General features: G+C 44.3%; 1 long non-coding RNA gene across 1 annotated transcript; it reads left to right on the top strand.

The window, feature by feature from the left end:
- The first annotated feature begins 34 nt into the window (after positions 1–34).
- Positions 35–14,836, top strand: LOC138744021 (uncharacterized). Its single transcript, XR_011345199.1, has 3 exons — positions 35–95; positions 4,123–4,306; positions 14,741–14,836. It is a non-coding gene; the product is annotated as an uncharacterized lncRNA (long non-coding RNA).
- The last annotated feature ends 2,171 nt before the right edge of the window (positions 14,837–17,007 follow it).

The following is a 17,007-nucleotide window of genomic DNA, read 5'->3' as shown; positions in this document are numbered from 1 at the left end:
GTCATCACAGTGAGTTACTGAGAAAAGTGAAAAAGGTTAAAAGGTTAATACTTCAATCCCTGGCGCATAGAAGATTGGGGCAAGATTTCACAGAGGTATGCAAAATGATGAGGGATATAGATAGAGTAAATGTAAGCAGGCTTTTTCCCACTGAAACATGGGTTTCGGGTGAAAGGTGGGATGTTTAAAGGGAACACTTGGGGTAAACGTCACACAGAATAGTGAGGGTTTGGAAAAAGATGTGGAGGATGGAGACACCATAGGTACATGAATGGGAGGAGTATGGAGGGCTAGGTCAGTGGGACTAAGCAGAATAAGAGTTTGGCATGGATTAAATGGGCTGAAGGGTGCTATAGTGTTCCATGTTTCTGTGCTTACAAAACAAGCTCAATCACAGCATCTTGGTGCATGTGACAATAAACTTGAACTTGAACTTTGTCAGGATCTCTCATGTGCTCTTGGCAGGCTGGATGAGAACTTAGTCCAGTGCGTCACTTGTAGCAGGGAGAGTCAGCATTGTGTGTGGATCAAAATGAGCTGGGAGAGCTGTTTCAGTTCTGCAATGAAGCAAAGTTTTCCATCCTGATTATCAACAGCCATTCTTCTGGGATCTGTGCAAATGTGAATATTTCAAGAAGCCAGGGAAGGTGTCTAAGGTAGTGGTGAAAACGCACAATGCTGGAGAAACTCACAGATCAAACAGGGTACTTTATATAGCAGGGGTAAAAATACATTTTCAACGTTTCAGGCTTGAGCCCTTCATCAAGGCATGGAATAATGTTGGCAGGTGTCCAAGCAAAAGAGTAAGGGGGAGAGGTGTGGTCGCAAAGGCAGGAGGAGATCGGTGGAGAAAGGAGGGAGGGGACAGCAGAGATCGGGGGAGGAAGGAGAACTGGAAAGGGGGAAGGAAAGGGGAAAATGGAGAGCAGGTTGGCAGAAACTTGAAAAGTTGACATTATGCCATCTGGTTGGAGAGTGCCCAGATGGAAAATTAGGTGTTGATCCTGCTCTCCTCTTCCCCCTTCCCCTTTCCACTTTCCACTTCTCCTCCCACCCTTACATCCAGCCATTCCTCCTCTTGCTGATTGCTGTTGCCCCTCCCTCCCTTCTCCACCTATCACTTCCTGCCTTTGCAGCCACGCCTCCCCCCTTACTCTTTTGCTCGGATGCCTGCCAACATTTCTTCATACCTTGATGAAGGGCTCAAGCCCGAAACATCGGGCTATTTTTACCTTTGCTGTACAAGATACATTGTTTGACCTTCTGGGTTTCTCCAGCATGTTGTGTGCTTCTACTTCAGCCACAGTTTCTACAGATTTTTATGTTTTACGACTGTCTGAGATAGTGGACACAGTCTCCACAACTTGCCCTCATGGAAGAGGGCATTCAAGTTTCATTGATTGATTGATTGGGCACCATCAATGAAGTCAATTACCTCAAAGCATTTCATAGATGTATTGTTAAGGATGCCATATCATGAAGTAGTAGAGCAGATCGAATTTCATTTAGAGACAATGTGAGGATATGCATTTTGGCTGAAAAGAATGGGGAGAAATACTGTACTATTCTGTGTGCAGGTGTGACAGATTATGTCGCGTTTGATATTGTATACAGTTTATGTTTTAAAGGAGATAAATTGTGACAGGTTTTTTAATGTAGGTCACATACAAACACATCAAAACAGATCTCATTTAAAATACTGGAGCTCTGCTCAAGCCAGACAGGATGGCTTCGGGTGCCTTTGCAAAATTTTGGGGAGTGCCCAAGGGACTTCACAAATGAATTATTGTTTTGAAAAGCAACAGATGAAAGAACTCAGAGAAATAGGTTTGGAGCTGCAGGCTGTCTGAGTGCAGGTTGCTGTTCTAAGATGGACATGTGGTTTTGCAAGCAGGGAGAGAAAAACAGGCTTTATCTCTGAGTGAGAGAGGGAAAGAGAGAAAGAGATTAGTTCTGCAGTGAGCAGCAGCAGCTGGGATTAGAACAGGACAAGCTGGCAAACTTGTGGAAAAACCTCATTTTGAAGATGGGTTGTGAATTTTTAGTTCAGCCTGGTCAAAGCCGTTGTGGTCCATACAAGAGGAGAGGACTGGCTGCCTAATGTTTCACTTGAAAGAAGAGAAACAAAAAGGAACTCTGTGGTGACCTGAAAGAAAGAGGTTATCATCTGAAAAACCCTGATGGGGAAATTTTCTTCGGCAAGATGCTGACATGGCTAATCAGAAGAAATCAGTTTGTGTCCAGCAAACAACAAATATCTCTCTAAAAAACTGACAAGAACCTTCCTGAACAGTAAAAAATTTACCTTTCAAGCACCAAAGCTTGGTGAACGTCATAAATGTTAAATTCTGTACCCAGTATAAGAATTGTGTACAACCAGTAAATTTGGAGGAATGAGAAGTGAGATCGGACTGTGAATCAAAGAACTTTTCTGAACTTACACACACATTACATACACATACACTTAGAATTAGAAGGGAGTTAAGTTAGGTTAGTTAATAGTAAAAAGTTAAAGTTTGATCTTGTTTTCATGTTTAAAGATAATTAAAAGCAACTTTTGTGAAGTAACCATTTGTCTTGGTGAATATCTATTGCTGCTGGGTTTTGGGGTCCTCTGGGCTGGTAACACAGGATCAAAGGAACCTGTGGCTTCATGTGCATACCACTTTGAAGCTGGTAGGACAATTTGAGAAAGGAGTTAGCAAGACATGGGAATTTGGGATTCAAATGCTCAATGCAAAATCAGAGAGGGTGAGTTGAACTTTTACAAACCTCTGGTTATGCCTCCTCTGGGGAGCTGTGTTCTGTTCTGGTCACCACATGTTGGGCTGGGTGTGAAAGTCTTTGAGAGGGTGCCAGGGATGAGAAATTGTCAGGAGCTGTGCTTGTCCTTCTGTGAGGAGAGGAGATTGGTGGGTGATTTGATGCGGAGGCGAAGGAAAGTTACTCCTCTTCTCCAATGGGACAGTGACTGAAAAGGTAAAGGATACATTGGGGAGGTAATAGGAGGGGGAAGAGCCCAGCCTCGAAAAGGAATCACCCCAGGAACCAAATATTTGGACCGGGATTCGTGAGGAAGCAAGTCTCCCAAAGGGCCTCGGGCACTGACAGTTTTCTGTTCGTATCGGGGCAGGGAACCAGTGGCCAAGGAGGGAGACTCTGATGCCTAGAACTTGGGTTCACCACTGGACTGGACAGGAGGATGTGTGGCCGCAGAGGTCATGGGGGAACAGGTGCAGTGACATCAGAAGAGGTGATAGGATGCATGGATACTTGATGTCTCTGAAGGACCGTCTTCTGCTTCTCATTCTTGTCTTGATGGAGGCTCCGAACTGGTGGCATCTCTGTGTGTCTTTCAGGGACATACAAAATTATGGATTTTGTGTACTACAGTATGTACAGAAAGAATCTTGAACATGAATTTGGAGCGGGTTAATGATTTGAAAGAAAAATAGATTGACACATGAGAATATAGCACAGGAACAGGCCCTTTGGGTCGCAATGCCTGCGCTGAACACAATGCCCAATTAAAACTAAATGAGAAACTGTCACCCTGTCAGGCAATTGAATCCAAGCCTCCCACATGACAGGACTTTTTAAATGGGCAGAAGTTAATAGCTCAGGCCTGAAACGTTGAGTATCTATTGTACTACAGGGATGCTGTGTGACCTACTGACTTCCTCCGGCTCCTCTGAGTGTTGTTCCAGATAATGGGGATTATGGGGACAAGAAGATAAAGGAAGGAGACTGAGAGCATTGTTCTGCAAGGAGCTAGCATGAAGTCAGATGCCTGGGTGGCATCCTTCTGTACTGTATGGCTCTCCAACATCGTAACAAAAAGTCACATGAAAAAGGTTGCAGAACGTGAATAGATGTCATTGCAGAATCATTGTGTAAAATATATGGACAGAGGGCACCGGGAGAAATATTGCACTTTGAAAATCATTCAAATTAATCCCATTCCCTTTCTCCTACTCTGCAGTTTTTTCTCACTATTCATCCAATTCTTTGCAAAAGTAAGTCTGCATCCACCATTCTTTCTCGCAGTGAATTCCAAATCTTCCGTAAGATAATGATTTCCCCTTGTTTCATCACTGGTTCTTCTCTACACATTCCTCCCAGAGGGAATGTGAGTGTTCTGCCCTTGGCAGCTGAAGGCACAGGCAGTAATGACTCCGAATTGGAATGCAGCGACCTCTTGCAACACCAAGGCTACTTGAATGAAAGAGACTGGAACAGAACTGGAAGAGGAATGAGTTGAAATCCCCATGAATGAGGATGTCTGTGGCCTTTCAGCTTTCATTGTGTAAGTTAACTCATCCTCATCACCCTGTTACATACTGAGTGATTTCCATTACCTCGCTAAGGGAGGGAGATGAAGGCACACAATGCAACAGTCTTCTTTGCCCTTCTGTTCCAGCATCAATATGAAGTTATAGAGTCCACGATACAAGCTAAGGCCATTCTGCACAACTGATCTATGCTGGAACATGTCCTTCATCAGCCAATATCAACGGGGATGCTTTGGGGATGCCTCCAGGGGTGGGGGGAACACCTAAGTGAAAGCCTTGTTTTCTTTTCACCCCACTTAATATAAGGTTTTTTTTCATGTATTTTATGTAGTCAGTAGAAGAGAAGAACAGGATAAACCCAAAACAACTACTTCACAGTGAAGGGGGCCCATAAACTTCGAGCAGAATCCTGGGGCCATAGCCGAAAAAAGGTTGAGAATGGCTGCTCTTCATGATTTTCCTGCCTGTCTAATCCCCATCACTGCCAATAGTTTCTCTTTCTCTATCCCTAAAGTGGGTACCTTAGAATACTTAAAAGTAACAATTTCAAACAGTAACTATGAGGAATTATCAATCTATTTAGTTTAACAATACAGCACAGTCGAAACCTGTACCATCCAATTCCACACCATTAACCTACTGACCCCATTCATTTTTAGACAGTGGAAGAAAACCGGAGCGCCCAAGGAAAACCTGTGCAAGTCACAGGGAGACCGTACAAAATCCTAACAGCAACGCCAGATTGAAATCCGGGTCGCTGTAATATATTGCACTAACCATATGCTCAGTTTTTCTCCCCTTTCCTCATATTAGATTTAGTGCTTTAATAACTCTCCACTGGTCATCAGGATACATGAAAGTTGCTACATGGATACAATTTAAAGGTTTCACATTCCTGGCAGTTTTTGGGAGGAGATGGTTTCTCAGATTCTCTTCGGGGTTCAGAAGTGACTGGTCTAACCTCTTCAGCATAAACTAATCAATCTCTCGTCACAGGACAACACTCTTATCCCAGCAGACACTCCACTCAGCTCTACTTAAGGGTAATATTTCAAAACAATATTAAAGTGCATCCGAACTCCTCATAACTGGACCCCTCTCAAAAGAATGATTCAAACGTGGATTTGATCGATACACTCTCTGAGGTCTCAGATCAAAATTGTAGTGTGGATCATTACATCTACGTTGAGGGGAGAGAGAAGTGAAGGAGCTGAATGACACTATTGATCAATAGATGGGATTGGAAACCAAATCAATAATACACACATCAGCTATGCAGAAAGTAAAAGGCAAAACCCAAAAAGTGTTCAATTTGTATTGTGATTGAAACAGATTCACTCTCAGTTTCACTCCTTAAAGTGTTAAAACCATAAAATTGGATAGATGCATGGAGAGGATGGGTTTGGAGGGAGCTGGCAGATGGGACAAGTGTGGGTGGGACATTTTGTTCGGCATGGGCAAGTTGAGCCAAAGGGTCTGTTTCCAAGGTGTGTGACCCTGACACTCTATGACAGGGGTGGGCAACCTTTTTTTAAAACTTGCATTCCACCTTAGCTCAAAATTTAGTATCCAGAAGAGTATTTGAAGATGAGGACCTAAAAACTGGTGTGAAACATCCATAATATACCTTTAACTCCTATGGACAATGAGATATCTGCTGGGTCCCACCAGCATTTCTGTGTTTTTACTACAATCACAGAGTGCAAACATTCTTGCTTCACTCTACTACAGAACTGTTGCTCCTGGATGCCTATCTCGACAGCTGGCCAACTGGATGGTCTTTTTTTAACTCAGGGCAGATAGAGATACTGCTGCTTCTGGCAAGGCTTGAGGAGGGAGTCTGTACATTTACATCTAATGACAACTGGTCCACAAATGCCTCTGTTGTAAAGACCTACTGCTCAGCAGAGGTAGAAAACCTGAGGGTGAAATGCAAACCCTTCTACCTGCCCAGGGAATTTACGGCCACGCTGATTACTGCAGTTTACGTTCCATCTTTAGCAAATGAGGGTGAAGGAATGAAGGTGTTTTATGGTGCCACCTGAGAAGCCCAGACAACGCCCTAATGATCCCATGATGGTAGTTGGTGACATTAACCACGCCAACCTGTAATCTTTTCTACCATGTTTTCAACAGCATGTCAACTTCACCGCCAAAAGGGAGAATACCCTAGATCAGGTGTACACCAACATCCCCGATGCTTACAAAACTGCTCCTCATCCCCATCTTGGATACTTAGACCACATATCTGTCCTACTAACCCCACCAAAACAAACTAAACCAGTTCACATAGAGATAAGGACATGGAAGGTGGGGAGAGGGTGGGGGGGGGGGGGCACAAGACTGCTTTTAGATCACAGACTGGAGCTGTTTCATGTCTGCCACCTACAGCAGACACATCAACATGGACGAGTACACAAGCTCATTGACAGGCTGCATTAACCAAGGTGTCAAGGACATCACAGCGATCAAATGCTACACCGCCAGGGGTATCCAGAAATCATGGTTGGACACAGAGATCCATGCACTTCTCAGAGCTGGAGATACAGCGTTCAGGACAGGAGAAAAGATAGCACTAAGATTAAGATCAGCCAGGGCTGAATTCTCCCATGCAATGTAGAAGGCAAAGCATACCCAGACAGCTGTGTGACATTGGCAACATGAGGTGGATGTCTTAAGGTATCAAAACAATAACAGAGAACAAGACAACCTGACAATTACAATGACATCTCTTTTCCAGACAGACTGGGCACCTTTTATGCACGGTTTGATGAGAAGAACAGGCTGATGCCAAAGAAAGCTCCTTCTCTCCCTGAAGAACAGGCCCCTTGCAGAGATGCAATTGAGGCAAGGAGAATCCTAGCCAGGGTGAACCCACACAAGGCAGCGGGACCAGACAGCATACACAGTCGGTCAGTGAAGGACTCTGCTGGCCAACTGTCAGAGATCCTGACTCGGAAATCTTCAACATGTCATTGAACCAGTCCTTCGTCCCTGTAGGTTTTAAGACAGCTACCTTCCTTGATCCTGCTACCAAAGAGATTGACAGTAACAAGTCTGAATGACTACTGCCTAATGGCACTGACCTCCACCATTATGAAATGATTCATGCCTCTGGCGATGGAATGTATCAAAGTGCACATCCCAGAGACACTGGACCCATTTCAATTCACCTATAGATGAAATTGTTCCACCAATAATGCTATAGTCTTGCCTCTCCACTCCGACCTGACCTACCTGGAGAATGACACCTTGTAAGCCAGACTGCTGTTTATAGTCTTCAGCTTTAATGTGAACATACCCTAGCGGCGGGTGGAGCAGCTGTTGTCTCTGCGCCTCAACACTTTTTTCTGTAACTGGATTTTGAAATTCCTAACAGAAAGATCACAGTCTGTTTAGAATGGCAGCAGAACACTGAGCACTGGTGCACCTCAGGGCTGTGTGCTCAGCACACTCCTGTTCACATGACCCACAATTCCATCGCCAGATCCAGTTCGAGAGTCATCCCATTTGCAAATGGCACAGCAGTAGTCAGCCTCATCAGCCACAATGATGGATCACAATACAGAGAAGAGGTGCAAGAATATCAACCTAAGTCTTAACGTGGACAAGACAAACGAGACGATTGTGGACTTTTCAGGAGGACCAGAGACGACCACCTTTCGCTGCACATTAATAGCTTGGGAATGGAGAGAGTGGAAAGCACCAACCTCCTTGGAGTCCACTTATGAAAAGATTTATTGTGGGCCACATAACATCGCCGCACCTGTCAGGAAACCACAACAACAACTGCACTTCATTAGAAGGCTGAGGAGGGGGGGGGGGGGCAATGCTACAGGCCACCATCAGGTCAACTTTCTACAAGAGCTCTTCATAAGAGTGTCCTGATCTGCTGCATCACAGTGTGGTACAGTTGTCATAAAGCATCAGATTAGGGATCAATCCATAGGACCATAAAAGCGACAGAGAAGATCACGAGGCCCCTCTCACTGCACCCCCCCATCGATGAAATTGACTGGAATCATTGTTTAAAGAGAGCTCGCAAAATCTGTAAGGACCATTAGCTCTCTGCACACAGCATCTTCCAGCTACTCTCATCAGGAAAGAGATACAGAAATATTAGAGCCATGTGCTGCTGGCTGGACATGTCACCCAAGACTGATCGCAGCCATAGCCCTTTGTATGCTCCCCATACCACTCTGCCTCCATCAATCAATTACTGCTCCAGTCTATAGTTAATAAAGGCCTATCAGTTTTGTGATTATTGATGGTGCATCAGGCCAGAACCATCAGACTGAGGAATAGTTTGTTCCCATGGGCAGCGAGAATGCTCAATGACTGATGAACTACAAAACCAGCTCCCCATGACTCTAATATTTATTAACAATAATTATATTTAATATAATGTATATAAGACTTATAAATGTTTCTTTATTTCTTCATTTATTTTCTATTTATTTATTTCTTTAGTTCAGATTTATTGTCAGTGGACATACATGACATCACATACAACCCTGAGATTCCTTTTTCCTGTGGGTGCGGCAGAATTACCATTAATTGGTAGTGCAAAAAATAAACTGAACACAGCATAAACATGTAAACAAATAAAGGAGCTGTAAACAGATATCGAATGTAAACAAACTGACTGTGCAATAAAAGAAAAACAATAAAGTGCACAAGTAAGAGACGGTAAATAAGCCCCTGATTGTATTTGTCATTGAGGAGTCGGATGGTGGAGGGGTTGCGGCTGTTCCTGAACCTGGTGGTGTGAGTCTTGTGGCACCTAGACCTCTTTCCTGATGGCAGCAGTGAGAACGGAGCATGTGCTGGGTGGTGTGGATGGATCCCTGATGATTGCAGCTCCCCTCTGAAGGCAGCATTCCCTCCAGATGTACTCAGTAGTGGGGAGGGCTTTACCTGTGATGTCCTGGGCTGTGTCCACTATCTTTTGGAGGACTTAAGGCTCAGGGGTACTGATGTTCCCATACCAGACCATGATGCAGCTGGTCAGTTTTGCACCATAGACTGGAAAATGTTGTTTCATCAGGTTGTACTGTTACAATTAGATGATAAATAAACTTGAATTTGAAATTGAACTTAAACTTGACTTCTCTGGTTTCTTTTAAACTCTCATTCGAGTCTCTCTCTCTCTCTCTCTCTCTCTCTCTCTCTCTCTCTCTCCCTCTGTCCTACAGATCCCCATCCCCTTCCCTCTCCATTCAGAAAGCTTTTTTTTCTGTTATGGCTAGGCAGGCGGTGTTGCTCAGATGGAGGGAGTTAGGTGGGGTAACTCAATGGCTAGGTGACGTCATGTTTAAATTTAGAGAAGATTAGATGCTCAATTTCCGATTTGAATTCAAATTTTCAAACACTGTGGGGACCCTTTTTAAATTACTTTTATAATCTTTGATTTGTTATGAAGGTAGAAATGTTGATTAATGAGATAATTTATCCGTCTGATAAGAATTCTATCTTCTGTTTTTTTGGCCAAGCAGCTTCATTCTTGGTAGTGAGTTTAGATTTTCCTTTTTATAATAAAATATTAATACAATATAATCTGTTTGATTAACATATAGGGCACTTTGGATGAAATGATATGATTTAAGTGTAATGTATCCTTTTGAATTTTAACATATTTTTGGATGTGAAATTTCAACATCAAAAAAAGTGTTGAAAAGAAAAGAAAGCTACACCCACCCCCTATCACTTCTCAGCTTCTTTGTCTTCTACTTTCCTGCCTGTGGTGGTATGAAGTACTACACCACTGTAATAACTGTATGTACTGGCCTGGACCACCCCGTCCTTCCTTCTGACCCCTCCCAGGAGGTCAGATGCTACCTGATCCTCACCTAACATCTAAGCTAATAAAAGCCTTTTGACTCCGATCTACTGCCTTGTGGAGCCCATCACCACCTGTATCCACCAATGAGCTCTTACCTGTTAGCCTGTGCCCCTCCCCCTGCCCCGTCCTCCCTCCTCTCCTCCCTCATCTGTTTTTTTTTATTTTTCAGGTGCCTGCCTGCTTTTTGCTCATACCTTGACGAATGGCTCCACCCAAAACGTTGGTTACCCTTTACTTCCGATAGAAGTTGCCTGACCTGCTGAGTTTCTCTAGCACATTTGTGCATTGCACCCATTCAACGCAGTGGGATTAAAAAAAAATCCCCTTACCCTGAAAGGCCGCTGGGACACAGGACTTGAAGATCATTCATTAAAATGATGCTGTGCATTTCACTGCCAAGCAGACTTGTATACCAAGGTCACAAGACCTTAATTTGGAACAGAACAAGAGGGAAACATAAAAACTCCAGACGTGGGAATCTTGAAGGTGCTCAACAGGTCAGGCAACATCCGTGGAGGGAGATGATCAGCCTTCTTTTCAGGTTCTTTTTTTTCTGTCTCAACATTTTGACTGACTTTTTCTGACCACAGAGGTTGCCTGATCCGCTGAGCTCCTCCAGCTTCTCCTCATTGGCTTGTGACTTCAATTAACCAGTCGGAGTTGATCTTTAATTACCAGGGAAGCGAAGGCTACTTGTTTCAGCGACAATGTTGAGAGAATTTAATTGTAAATCTAAATGTTGCCCATTGTTGCATGCTCTTGGGAAATTATTTTTTTATCAAAGAGCAGTGAAGTTTAGAACAAACTGCTGTCAATGCCATTGACACTTTTTAAATTCTCTCTTCACAGAGGAGATAAATATCCAATTGGCAATAGAACCAGAGACCATGGGAAATGAGAACTGAGATAATTAACTAAAATCAGATAGTATAATGGGATTGCACTTGTATTTTGCAAAATTAGTGTGCAGGCTATTTTAAATTGGTTAAGCCAAAAAGGTGCATAATTGTTCTGTTTAATTGCATGAATCTAGCACAGTCATAACATAATGAAGAGAAACGCAAGAGCTGCAAACTTGAGCAAACAATGAGCTGCTGGAGGGACTCAGAGGGTCAGGCTGCATCTGTGGAAATACAGTTAACATCTTGTGTTGGAGCTGCATGTAACCAGATACCTTGGGCATTGCCAAATTGAGGCCACTCGCAAACTGAGGGATGGCAGAGGGATGGAGAAAATGGCAGTGCTGCCGCTGGTGTAGACCCAAAGGGAGCGGGAAGCAGAGGCACAGCGCTCCCGCAGGGTCCAACTGCCCAGGTCGACTGCCGCTGGCTCTGAACAGGCTTAAAGGAGCTGACGGTAGTGTTATTTAAAATCCTGCGACCGAGGAGTCTGAACACATACGGCGGCAGCCACGAGGTGTTGCAGACTCCAGGGAAGTGAAGGACTGGCACAGGGCACCAGAAAACAGGAAGACCACCCCCCCACCCCCCCCCCCCCCCCCCCCGCCAGCTAAGTAGGAGAAGCAGCAGAGATGATCCATGGGATGATGTTCGCAGCGACGGACCAGTGAGAGGTTCTGTGGCTGAGTGACCCACACAGACAGCGGGTTGACCCGAGACGAGGAGCCCACAGAGGCTGCGGGCAGCTGGACACTGCAGTCAAGGGACTTCCACCAGGCTGCGGACCGCTGGAGACCGGCTCGAAACTGGCTGAAGGGGTACCAGGTATCGGAGCCTGGATGAGAGAGAGCACCAAAAGCATTGAAGGGTTCCTAATGGTATCGGATATTTGAATCTGGAGCTCGGGTTGCCAATGGTTTACACTGGGCTCTGTGTGGCTATGGGGGCTACGGGAGCACTGGAGGTGAATCTACGGACACTCGATAACTCTGGGGGGAATCTCTTTTGCTTCTCTTTCTCTGATTGTAAGAGACTCTTCAGGCAATTTCTGCCAATGGTGAATATGTCTGCCTTTAGCAGATAAAAGCAATTTTGTGTAATATGGCACTGCTTTTAATTACATGACAATAAATTGAATCTTGAATCTTGAATCTTGAATTGGAGGAATACCATCTCAGCATTCTCCAACCAGATGCCATTATCACTGATTTCTATTCAACTCCCACTCCCAATTCTCTGTCTCCCAATCTCTCCAGCTTCCTCCAGCTCCCACCCACTTCTTTTTAGCTATCAGAGACCTGCCTTTCTTAACCCTCTGCCCTTTTCCCCAATCATTTCTCAGATTCTTTCCCCTCTACCCTCCAACCTGTGCCTCCAATGCCTTGCCAGTTAACCTATGTTCCACCCCCTTCCTCCCTCATCTCCTCACCTCCCCATCCCTTCACCCCTCCCCAAATAACCTTTTGATTCAGCCGTCTGCCTGATCTTCCTGATTCCTAATGAAGGGCTTTGGCCTTCTGAAGGAGTTTGCTCAGTGCTTGTAACCCCAGAGGTTTCTGATTCCCTTTCACTTGGGGCACTGTAGATGAATGACCCCTTGAGCAGGGTAAAAAAGGTTCCTGGGGGATTTAATGAGCATGGGAGAGATAATAGAATTCAGGGGTTCAGATGAATGAGATGGGATAGGTCCATTGGGACCCAATGGGTCAAAAAGCCTCCACCTGTGCAGAAGGAAGTCAGTAAACTGAGGCTGATGAATCATGACTGACCTAACATTCCCCTCTCCCCAGAAGCTGCCTGGCCTGCTGTGCATTCCCACTGTTTTTATTTCCGTCTTCCAACATTCCCGCTGCTTTCCTTTCACTGCCTGTTGGAATCTAACAATTTGTCGAACACGGCAGTGAGATCAGAAGCTGTAAAACATTCTGTTTTACAAAAAGTGACATTTTTTAAAGCAAACTAATCGAGGCAATGTGAGAGATGAATACATAACTATTGCTGATTATCTGCACTGACACAAATTCTGCTTTTTTTATCTAATTGAATTATATTCAGTTACAAGAGTTGATTGATAAAGATTAGTGGCGATTCTACGGAGAGGTTTTGGGGCCAGATGGCTACTGAAACTTGGGGAGGGTTTTGAAAAATGTTCCTTCCTTAAGCTGCTTAGAAAAAAACTGAACAATGCTGGAAGCACTCAACAGGTCAGGCAAGGTTTATGAGGGGTGGTGGGGGTGGGGGGGGGGGGGTAGACAGAGAGAGAGAGAGAGAGAGAGAGAGAGAGAGAGAGAGAGAGAGAGAGAGCTGATGTTTCAGGCCAAAGACCACTCAGCAGATTTGGAAAAGAGAGTTAGGAAAGGTAGTTTTAGCCACATTAAAGGTGGTGTGAGGGATGGATAGGAGAAAGGGAATAATTGTGATAAAGTGAGACCAGTCAAATGAGTTCCATTCAGAGTAAGAGCTTGTGTTACGTTATTCATAAGAAGGGTCTGGGACATGCCCAGCAGGTCAGACTGGAGAGAGAGAGAGAGAGAGAGAGAGAGAGAGAGAGAGAGCAAAAGTGAAGAAATAAAACAAATGGATCATTCACAGGTGAAAAACAGAAAGAGCTGGAAAATTCCATATTGAGTGCGGACAACTGTCAGGTGTCCAGCTGGAGAATGAAAGGCTCATTGCAGGATGAATATTGGGTCTCATTATAACAGTGTAGATGGCCCAGACAGATCAGAGTGGGAGTGAGGGGGAGTGGGGGGAATGAACATAGCAGACAGTCAGAAATTCAGGATCACCCCTGCAGACTGAACACACACGTTCCTCAAGACCATTGGTGTCTCCAGTGTGGCAGAGACCAAGCTGTGAATAGCCAGTGTGCTAGCTAGATCATCAGGCATGTGAATGAATTGCCCCTTCAGCTGGAAAAGCAAGGTCTAGTTTACCTGCTGCTGCCTTGCCACAGTAACCAATTCCAGGACGGTTAGCATAGCGGTTACCGCAAAGCTTTTACAGCAATTGGGACCGGGGTTCAAATCCTGCGCTATCTGTAAGGAGTTTGTATGTTCTCCCCGTGTCTGGGTGGGTTTCCATTGAGGGCTCCAGTTTCCTCCCATTGTTTGAACCATACCAGGGTTATAGGTTAATTGAATGTAATTAGGTGGTATGCGCTCGTGGGCCAAAATGGCCTGTTGCTGTGCTGTACGTTTAAATTAAAAAACAATACTGGTCCCACAGCACCTCAGTTCAAAACTCCCCTCGTTATCAGTGTAATCTCCTCCAGGCTCCCACACTACAAGGTCACTATTTTCACTAAAACCCCTATTCAGGCAACCAAATATTTTTAGAAACATGTAAAAATAAATATAAATTAGAATTAAATAATGGGTAAAAAAATGTAAGTTTAAAACTGTAAAAGTAAACTTTTACTCTCTGAAGTAACCCATAACCCTTTGGTGAAGATGAGAGCAAATATTCAGCCAGAGGGGGGCCTTGGCCGTGCTTTGCTTGTGCCAGCTGTTTGAATAAAGTTGTGTTTGAATAAAATGGTGTTGCCAGGATGAAGAGCTGTTTGACACTCTTGGGTGACTCTCTTAAAGTTTATCCTTAACCCTGCTTAGTAAGAGTCACCCCAGCCAGAGGTTTTATCTTTAAATGTGGAGGAGTGGGGGGTGGGGGGGGGGTAATTATCTATAATGTTATTGTTCGTCTTTCAGGTGGCTCTTTGGAGGGGGAAGAACCTGCAGATGCAGCGACAGTTAAATGTTTTCAAAGAATGTGACTGAAAACAAAGTAAAATGCTTTAAGATTTATATATTCATGCAAGAGAAGTTTGTTCGGTGTAAATATAGAATAGTATTTTTGTCTTTAGTCTTTTAAACTGTTTATTCTTAATGAGGTGCATTAGTTAGGTATTGGAAGAGAAGTTTCAAACAACCAGAAATTACACTTATCCGGCATCTACCAATTGCCATCAGTGCTGGATACCAGGGCTTTTGCTTTATATCTTTTTCCTGCATCTCTCTAATCTCATCACTTTACCATTGATGCTGGGCATTCAGTTGCCCACATGCCCACTTCCTCCTTAAGCCCATTTTATCTCTCTTTCCTCCATTAGAACCTATCACTGACCAAACTTCTCACCATCATCCTTAAAATTATTGCATTTAGTTAGCCCTGTTTTGGTAAACAAGGCAAACCATCATCCTTAAAATTATTGCATTTAGTTAGCCCTGTTTTGGTAAACAAGGCAAGTGTGAGGTGTCACACCTTGGGAGGTCTAACGCAAGGGGGAAAGTATGCATATCATGTCATGACTTTCAGAAACATCGATGTGCGGAAGTTCTGGGGACTGAACAAGTCTCGCAGAGCGGTATATAGGCCGCTCTTGGAGTACCACATACAATTCTGGTTGACACATTGCTGAAGGATGTAGACACTTTGGAAAAGGTATTTAGCAGGATGCTGCCTGGATTAGAGGGTATGAACCACAAGGAGAGGTCAGACAAACTTGCTTTGTTTTCTCTGGAGCATCAAAGGCTGAAGGGTGTCCTGATTTATAAGATTATGAGGGGTATAGATTGGGTAAACTGTCAGAATCGTTTCCCTAGGGTAAAAATGTCAAATACTAAGCACAACAGGAGAGATGTTTCGATGAGATATCTGGGGCAAGTTTTCTATTCAAAGAGCACTGGGTGCCTGGGGTAGTGGTAGAGGCAGATACAATAGGAGTATTTAAGAGGCTCTCAGATAGACATGTGAATATGTAGGGGATGGGGGCCCTCTTCTGTACTTCCTTTTCACCTATGACTGCGTTCCTATACATGGTTCTAACTCCATTATCAAGTTCACTGACAACACCTCATCAGAGGGAAAGATAAGAAAGTCTACAGGGACTAGGTCCAGCACCTGGTGACGTGGTGTGCCAACAATAACCTGGTCCTTAACACCCAGAAGACCAGGGAGACCAATGTGGACTTCAGGTGTGCTTGGAGCCACACTCATGCCCCTACCTACATCAATGGAGCTGTAGTGGAGTGTGTACCAGGCATCATACTCCTTGGTGTCCACTTTTCCGATGATCTCACCTGGTCCCTGAACCCCTCCATCCTGATCAAAAAGGCACAACAGCTCACCCCTGTCCCATCCCAGGATACTGATGGATTTTTACTGCCGTGCCTTTGAGAGTGTACTCCCCTATGGCATCTCAGTGTGCAGTGGCAACTGTCTTATATCGGTCTGTAAAGCACTCCAGCGGGTGGTGAAAACTGCCCAGCGGATTATCAGCATCCAATTGCCCATCATTGAGAACATCTATCAGAAACCCTGCCTGGGGAGGGCGAAGAGCATCATCAAAGATGCATCTCAGCCTAACAATGGACTTTTTACTCTCCTTCCATTTGATAGATGCGATGGGAACCTCCGCTCCCGAACTATCAGGCTCAGGAAGAGCTTCTTTGAGACTACTGTACCTGACATCTCAGTGCTGAGCAGTATTGGACCCATATTGTACTGTCAGTCCTTTTATGTTGGTTTGTTTACTGTAGTGTTTGCTTTCATTTGCAGTCACTTGAAAATAGCTCTATACTTTGTACTTCTGGTTAGATGCTAATCGTATTTAATTGGCTTTGTATTGTACTTGGCACAATGACAACAAAGTTGAAGCTAAATATGGATCCGAAGGAATTTATTTTAATTTGACATCATGTTCAGCACAGACACCATGTCTGTGTTCCATGTTACCAAGTTGGAGTCCCTAGTGTTGGGGGCAATATGCTGACATGGATTGAGAGATGTCTATTAAACCAAAAGCAAAGAGTGGGAATGAACTGATCCTTCTCAGAGTGTCAGGTTGTGACTCATGGATTTCTGCAAGGATTTGTGCACCCACAGTGTATGATCGAACTCCATGATGAAGCTAAGGAGATCAAGAGTGGCATTCCCCAAGTTTCCTGGTGATATAAATCAATGGGAGTGCGCAGGA

This window comes from Narcine bancroftii, chromosome 10 (assembly GCF_036971445.1).
Source record: "Narcine bancroftii isolate sNarBan1 chromosome 10, sNarBan1.hap1, whole genome shotgun sequence".
Lineage (NCBI taxonomy): Eukaryota > Metazoa > Chordata > Chondrichthyes > Torpediniformes > Narcinidae > Narcine > Narcine bancroftii.
This window is presented reverse-complemented; position numbering and strand designations above follow the sequence as displayed.